We start from the raw sequence: 8,101 nt of genomic DNA on the forward strand, positions 1-8,101 counted from the left end.
TTAATCGAATAAGAATTCCACTGACGAATGACTAAGAGATAGTAAGGATGACCTGGTCCTTTGTGTTATCGACTACTGCATTGCGTAACAGGGTTGTTATGTAAGGCGTGGCTCATTAAATCTTATCCATCAATCATTCAGGAATTATTTTCAAGCTTTATGTCAGGGTATACATTCACGAATCATCTTTATGAACGAAGAAACTGTAAAAAAGAATATTCCTTATGGATAGGGATCTTCTTACAGTGGCTTTTCTGTACCGTCTTTATGAGAAACTGGTGTTGTCAATTTTATAATTCGTTTAAAAAAAAGATAGTTATTATAAAATTAAAAAATCTCAAATATTCGTAATATTTAAGCGTATTTAATTAAACTATAATTATCTTCGCTGCTTTGAATGACTAATAATAGTGTTGCACATCGTATACTTTACAATTTATCTCGAATTCAATGCGCATTCAGAATTAATTATGACAAAATCAAGTTTATAAAGTGAGCTATTTTTTTATGGCGAACCATAGAATGTAAGCCTGGCTCATTATATGTGATTCTACTGGAGCATCAACAACGCAGCTAGCGTGTTGCTAGACGTTCGAGACCCCTCGCAGATCCGATCTTATTCACGGATAAATGACTCGAGATAAACTGGCGGCAATTGCGCGATTATCCGGTGCAAAGTGGCAACAAGAAAGAATTCGTCAAAGCGTTCCTCCAGCGTTCCTGGGTTGCGACGCTCGCCTCTTGGTCCGGTCGCATCTACGGGGATCTCTTTTATCCAGCATTACCCCGTTAAGACACTGGCGAGAGTGCGCTGCCTCTCGTAGGAATATCAAAAGAAATACGCTTAATATTAAACAGCGAGATACGGATCTCCGACATTTAAGAAGATGCCAGTGTCTTATCGGTGCTCGCTTCAAAGACCGTTTGGTTTTGTTCCTTTGGTCGGCGCTCTTTTCACGAAAAAGAAGCTCAACTTCCGCCTTCGTCCAATACGCTCTTCATCCTTTCTTGCCGCCATACTGTCGTGCCGCTTTCTAATTAGCCGAGAGACGCGAAGTTACCGGAAATTCTAGAAGGTTTCTTAAGATCGTGAGTCTCTCTATACATTCTCGAATAAATCTACACGGATGAATGACATTCAAAGAGCATGACGGTTACGTACGACTCTTGTCTTTGCTCTGCGATACGAAGAGAGCCGGTTTCATGCTATTTTCGCGTGTTTCTTTCGCCGAGATGTTCGATGTCTATGTACCGGCGGAATGATCGCGAGAAACGACGGAATCGCTGCGTTGATAAAACTCGTTTGAAACACGATTCCATCTTTTATTTCAAAGAAGAAGAAAACGAGAAAAATAGAAGATCGGAGGAGGTGAAAGGACGAAAAGAAACGGGACACTAAGGAAAGAAGTCGGCTTAACTTCGTTACTTACCGTCATTATGGGCCGATAAAAAGTGTACAACCACGAGCAGCCATAATCCGTTGGAAGCTGTATTAATATTAGGAAACGAGGAAACGAGGTGGCTCCTTTAAATTTAATCTCTTAATAAGATCATTCGTCAACGAGCCGCAAGCGATAAAGCAGCTAGGATTATTTTTAATCGCTGGCCGGTCACGTCAGGAGAGAAGCTGCTGGCTGCTTCTTTATCAGCGGCCGTATTCAAATTACTGTGCTGGTTGTATCTATTTTTCATCCAATTCGCCCATCGTTTCTTCCCCGAGCTACATTGTCGCTTAACGAATCCCTTTTTCTAGCTACGAACGAGCACCAGTTCAAAGCTTCGGAAATTTAAGTAGCCAGATCAAAGAATTTTAAAATAAGAATTTTCTTATGGACTCGTGCTTTTCATAGATAATAAAAATAAACATTGCTCAAAGCGAGTCTCGAGTGAAAGAAGTAGAAATATTTTTTCGTGATATTCGATGATTCATATTCGAGGTTCCGAGCGAAATGAAGTAAAATTCATTTATACAGCGTCGTTCGATATCACAGAGAGATTTCGTATCGCGACACGACTGCCCTGCGAAACATATTTCCCTCGTTTCAACTTCGATTCGAAGCGGCGACTTCTTCTCGCTTGCGGTTCTGACTCGAACGGAAGAGAGAGTCGCCTTTTCTTCGCTTCTTCCTATTTCCACTTCGCATTCAATTCGTCTGGTCTGCGCCCCTATCGCGAATATCTCGTCTACGTCTATCAGGTTCGTGATTTCGTCTCGGCTAACAGGCAGCCAACGGCTTTGAAAGTCGTTTAAGACGAGCCAACGCGAGGGGTCGCGCACAGGAATGATTAAATAAAACGTGTCTGATATAGTGGATTTAATTTAGAGTTTCTCGCAGGGGGTCCTAGTCGCGCGTGGAAGAGCCAGGGCACAGGGTGGACCTGGTTTCGCATCGAGTTTTTGCGGCCTTTCTCGGGAATAAATTGAAAATGATTGCCGAGACGCTCCTCGATCGAACGTCCGAAATGAATAGGTTCTCCCCATGGTGTATAACGACACCCTCGGGGTTCTGATACCCTTGGGTCTTCGAAATCGCGCTCGAGTTGGCCAAATAACGCTTTATTTGCCTCTTGGTTTTCTGTCACGTCGACATACCTTCGACGAACCCGTTCGTTCTTTGTTAATTAGACACACATTTCGTTACTACCTTTTGGAAGTGTAATGTTTCTTGTTTCGGAACATCCTTAATCACGTAATATCGTCTGCTTTATTAAGTAATAATATAGCATAATTTGTTTGAAGGTAATACAATCATCGAGATTTAAGTAGCTACGCAAGCGACTCCAGAGGCGGTTTCTTTTCGAAAAGCTGATACTTATCTGTCGCCTAATGACGTGCAGGTTTCCCCTGATGGTCGTTTATTCGGCTCCTCGTTATGTTCACGTACGAAATGGCTGATTAATATCGATCTCTTTAATCGTCATATAAAAACAAACGCGACACTGTATGTATTTCGTTCGTCAATTTACTAGATTACAAAGTAGGGTAGTTATGCGTACGTGAAAAATGTGTATGAGTGGAGAGCATCCCTAAAGGCTACATATCTGGCGGCTACTTAATTTTCTATTTACGACAGATAAATTGACAAATAGTAATATAAATTAATAGAGATAGAGATAATGGTTAATTAGTGAAAAGTAATTGAAAGAAGTCGTCGTAGCTGTTTTATCAGATTTCACGCGACGGTTCGCCAACGATTTTGCGCGACTGGCACCGCAAGCAAGAAAAATAACGAGAGGCAAATATACACGAAACGGGAGGCAGTCAACGATCCTGATAGCCTGAAATTCCGGGGCTCGTAATTAGTTGAGAAGTTATCAAAACTCGATAAGTATCTGTGGATGGTACACAGCGTGATTCGTGCGAAAGAATCTTTCCGCGTCGTAACGGTGGTAAGTGTGAAAGAACGATTTCGCGATGAAACTTCGAGGACCGGCTTAATTACGCCATCCCTTAGGGGACGTCCTACGGCGTACGATCTTAATCCACTTCGTCGAGACACGCCGCGATTACTTCGTCTCGAGAAATTGTCAAACGATCGATAAACGACCCGTGCTTTCTTTCTCCATTTCTTTCTTTCATTTTATTATTATTATTACTAATGACCGTGAATTGCAGTAACTTCCATTGCTTCTCAAATTTCTTTTTCGTTATTTTTATCGTATTTTCCAATGGAAAATTTCGATTTTTAAATGTGAGACAATACGATTGGATTTAAAAGACAGAAAGCCTTCTATCTAATTAAACAAATTTTTCTATATAATTCGCGGAAGTATAGGATTCTTGTTCGTTTGTTCAATGTCTGTTCGTTTCCATTTGGTAGATTGTTTTGCGATACCAACAAAACCGAATCGTCTCGGTACAGTCAAGCAGGGATATGCGGTACTCGTGATCGATTATCGAAGTCCGCTAAGTACCTAGTCCTTTTCTTGCCCCCAAAGCGTGTCCCCTCAAAAGCCCTTGGCTCGTCGAAATTGCCTTCCCTTGGCGCTTTTCTCCCTCCTCCCATGTAAATATTACCCCGTGAGCCAGCAGAAGAGGAGAATAAATACCCCATAGCGGCGCCAATTCGAAAATTGCTTATAAAAATAATTCCGTCTCCTTGCAGAAACGATGAAATTCTATTTATTTTAAACGATGCAACGATAGTTTAGTGAACTGGAAACACTTAAAAAGTAGCAGTACTACAATTACCAAAATAAAGTTATGCTTCTGTGTATATTTCCATGTTTCTGTGCCTTTTACGTCACTAAGATGCGACCGACGATATTCTTACATAACTGAAACAATATCGAATGAATTTTTATTCATTTAATGATAAGACGATAATTTAACACTAAAATTATTCTCACTTAATACGTCTTCATTCTCTTAACTAAGTTTTCGTTTAATTGTGCACGATTCTTCAGAACCCTATCTTGTCAATGCCGGTTTTATTACATTTTTAATGATCCGATATACACAATACACATTTTTGCCACGTGCAACCAAATCTCTACACAATACCGAGCATATCAAAACTCGACGTGAATAAGCATTCGTTCACGCGCAAATATTTTAAATTATTCTCACCCCAATTAAATATTTGAAACAATTAACTAACCATGAAACTCGTGCAATCGCTCAAATACATCGCGTTAACGATCGATCTGGTCGCGTTAACATCGCTGAAAATTTTTCACCCCTCGAGGAATGCGTCGTTGGCGAGTTCTTGATTAAACGGTGACAAACTATTCGAAGTAGCGCGCGACCGGGTCAAGTGCTAAAAAAGTTAAGTTAAGCCGCGAGACCGTCGCGTCGACTGGATTGTTTTGCAGTTCGCCTAACTATTTAAAGCATCCGAAGGCTGCAAGGCTTCTCTTCTCTACTCACCTCGCCTCCATCCCGTCGTCCGCTCTCCGCAGACAAGTAGCCCTCTCCCTCTCTCTCTCTTTCTCTCTCTCTCTCTCTCTCCCTCTGTACGCGTCCGCGGTGAATTTCGATAGAGCACCGATTGTTTCCCACTTGATTATCCGGAAAACCACAGTGCGGCGCGGTCCGATTCTCCGCCGGCTTAACCATAACTCGCTGCACCGCGGCCAACTATTCGCATATTGGTTAATTTAACGTGTTGCTCCAACCATCACCCTGCTTTGCGATTTATTATTTAGTCGAAGGCGTGGCCTCCTGTATAGATTGATTAACGAGTTCCTCAGATGCTTCATCTAAAACGATTGTTAATCGCAAGATTAGTCGATTAAATCGTTATGAAATGTTTGACAGATTGCCATAAATCATATTACTTCTTCTTATCATCTTCCTTGATAAAAAGGAAATCAATTCTGTTTTAATTAACAGATTTCGGTTTGTAATAGATCACGTTATATATTTATAATTGTATAATTTATTTGTAAAGGTGGATGGCGAAGAAAACGAGTTATTCGTTAAAGGGCTGCTTCTAAAGACTAGCGATTTATGTCTGACTTTGAATTCTTCTCAAGTATCGCGTTTAGGAATTGTTTTGCTTTATAAAAGAGTTAGAGTAAATTGTCATTTAATTACACGGATTTAATAATAAATAAATTGAGTAAGAGTCAACGTTCTAAGCTGGTTCTAAGTTAAAAGGTAAACTGCTATCTCGAAAACAATTGTGGAGAAAAAGAAGTCCTTTAGCGAAGTGAAAATGTTCGCTGTGAAAGGAAGTGAAAGGTCGCAAAAGGATCTTTCTCGGTTTCTAGTACTGGGAAGTAACGATGAAACAAGCCACGTGTCGCCATCAAGACTGGGAAGCCGAGTAAATTGTGTCATCCGACGGCGTTGTTTCTAACCGGTGGTCACGCGAATTAGAAACTCCGGAAATCTGTAAATGACTGTAATTGCTTTCCCGCTGGAAATGAGGAGCATCTAATTTTACTAATTTTCCAATAATCAACCGTTCACCATCCTCTCTATCTTTACCTACCATTCAATTTCTACTTGTATAACCAAAGAAAAATGCTCTACAATTACATACGAAGTTTTCCTTTCAATGGAATCACGGTTACACCATTATTCGCATGCGTGTTGATATGCAATACACATAAAATTAACGTAACGAGAATGACTGGAATGTATATCGAATAGAAATGATAAATAGCAACGATGTATCCGATTCAACGATTTTAAACTAAACGAACCGAAATTGGTCGGACAGGAAGGAAAGAGGATTGAAAAAATACGCGAGGCGTGCGCGGCATTCGAAAACGGGCGGAAATCCCGCAACGCGGCGTGCAGGTCGCGTTGAATCCGTTAATCTAAAAATTACGGTTAGAATTAAGTGGTTAACGCGTGATTACCCTGGAGCGCTCGCTTCACGCGTTAAACGGATCATGACCGCGTCCGGGGTTCAATCGAAATTTTCATGCACGATTGAGCCTGAGCGCGACGACAGATTGTCCTACCTGTCGCCGTTTAAACGGGCTTCCTCCACGTGACCAGATATCGTTCGATTACAGAATCAAAGGCCGAAGGCGTAAAATAGTATGTAAATAACAAAGACGAAAAAGACTGCTCATAAACAAGCGTTGACACAAAGCTAAAATAATCATAAAGAAAGCAGAAGTTTGAAATTTATCAACAAACATATCTCAATTCATCAAATTCATCGTTAATCATAGCATGACAGTTTTTTGATCACGATGGAACCAGGTTGCAGGCATTGATGAGCCAAACTGAAAGCAGAAAAGGGTTAGAGTGTTGAAACGGGAGACCGGATCAGCTTCGTGCAGAGAAAGAGGACGTTAGTCGACGATGAAGTAAGAAGTAAGAGAGGTGGTCGTATGTTCTCTCGCGACAATGTCACAAAACGTGCCAATTACATTGGCACCCGAAATGGTCCCCGCGGTGCGTACGACTATCCGTTCGTGACTTCGAACAGCCTCGACGTTTTGTAGGAACGCCTTTAACGAGTTTCGTTTCCTACGTTTCGGTGGAATTGGTGTCGCGTTCGATGTTGCGAGTTAACAGTACTAATAACGCTGTCGAGGAACGTTTCTTTCATCTTCCTTGACTAAAAGAATCCTAGTTGCTGAGATTTTGTGCGTGTAAGAAGTTTCTTGGGTTTCGAGAACTTGATTCTTTCTCCGATATTTTAGATTCTTTCGGCGAGTTGATCGATAATCGTACATTCGTTCGGATAATATTTCATTTTGTGTTTTGCTACCGTTGTATGGTAATCGACTTTTAGTTGCAATTTATCGATTATGAGTGAAAATTATCGTCTTCTCGTGACTCGCGTAACTAAATCACTGTCCCAATTAGACTCGGTCCGACTAGCGAGTCACGGAAAACTATGATTAATAACCTCGTCGATATTCGCTCGACACAATACCGACGGCAGCCAAACTGTGGCATCCTCCTGGACGTTAATTGACCAGTCAATAATTGTGTTTGCCCTAAATGATATTAAGGCACACGGAATTTGATATGCCGCTTTATGATAGACATAAAATGAACCATTTCGCGGCTGGATAACGGTGTTGCTCATGATCGCAGGAACGTGTATGCAAATTCGTTGGTGAATCAGCCCGGTATTCCCGTTGGTCGTTGACGAAATTAAGGAAAAATTCAATTGTCGCGACCCTCGCGTTGCCCTCGAAATTCTCGTTATCCTTCTCGAGTTTCTCGTTCGTTCTTCGCCTTTCCCCTCTCGCCCTTTGACGAAAAATCCTCCTCGTTGCCCTCGACATCCAAGACGTTTCACTTCTACGCGTAACCGTGAAACTTTATCACAACTATCCTGTATGTGTCTCAGCCAGGCCCCAAGGTTTTGTCGTCAGGGACCCACACCCTTATTTCGTAGTTGCGGCGAAATTTCGTTACGATCTTCTATCCCCTGGCCGTTTCAGCTCGGATAAAGGAAGAAACAGGCCTTAAAGAAAGTCATAACGTCGCGTAACCGGGAGATCGACCGGGGCAAGAGAGAAATACAAAATTAAAACGTAAGAGTGGAAATGGAACTTATTAGAACCGTCAAAGCGTACGAGAGATTAAAGTTTGGTCGACTTGGTCTTCTTTTACGTTTCTCGATTCAGCGACGCGTAGGCGCTGATAATTGTTCCCTCCTCTCTTGCTCCTCTCTTTTTA

General features: G+C 41.5%; 1 long non-coding RNA gene across 1 annotated transcript; it reads right to left on the minus strand.

Moving 5' to 3' along the window:
* Nucleotides 1-2,686: 2,686 nt before the first annotated feature.
* Nucleotides 2,687-4,798, minus strand: LOC125386116. The gene is made up of 2 exons (XR_007225988.1): nt 4,351-4,798; nt 2,687-4,278 (listed from the first exon to the last, which is right to left on the minus strand). It is a non-coding gene; the product is annotated as an uncharacterized LOC125386116 (long non-coding RNA).
* Nucleotides 4,799-8,101: the final 3,303 nt, after the last annotated feature.

The sequence above is a fragment of the Bombus terrestris genome, chromosome 2 (genome assembly GCF_910591885.1).
Source record: "Bombus terrestris chromosome 2, iyBomTerr1.2, whole genome shotgun sequence".
In the NCBI taxonomy this organism is placed as follows: Eukaryota; Metazoa; Arthropoda; class Insecta; order Hymenoptera; family Apidae; genus Bombus; species Bombus terrestris.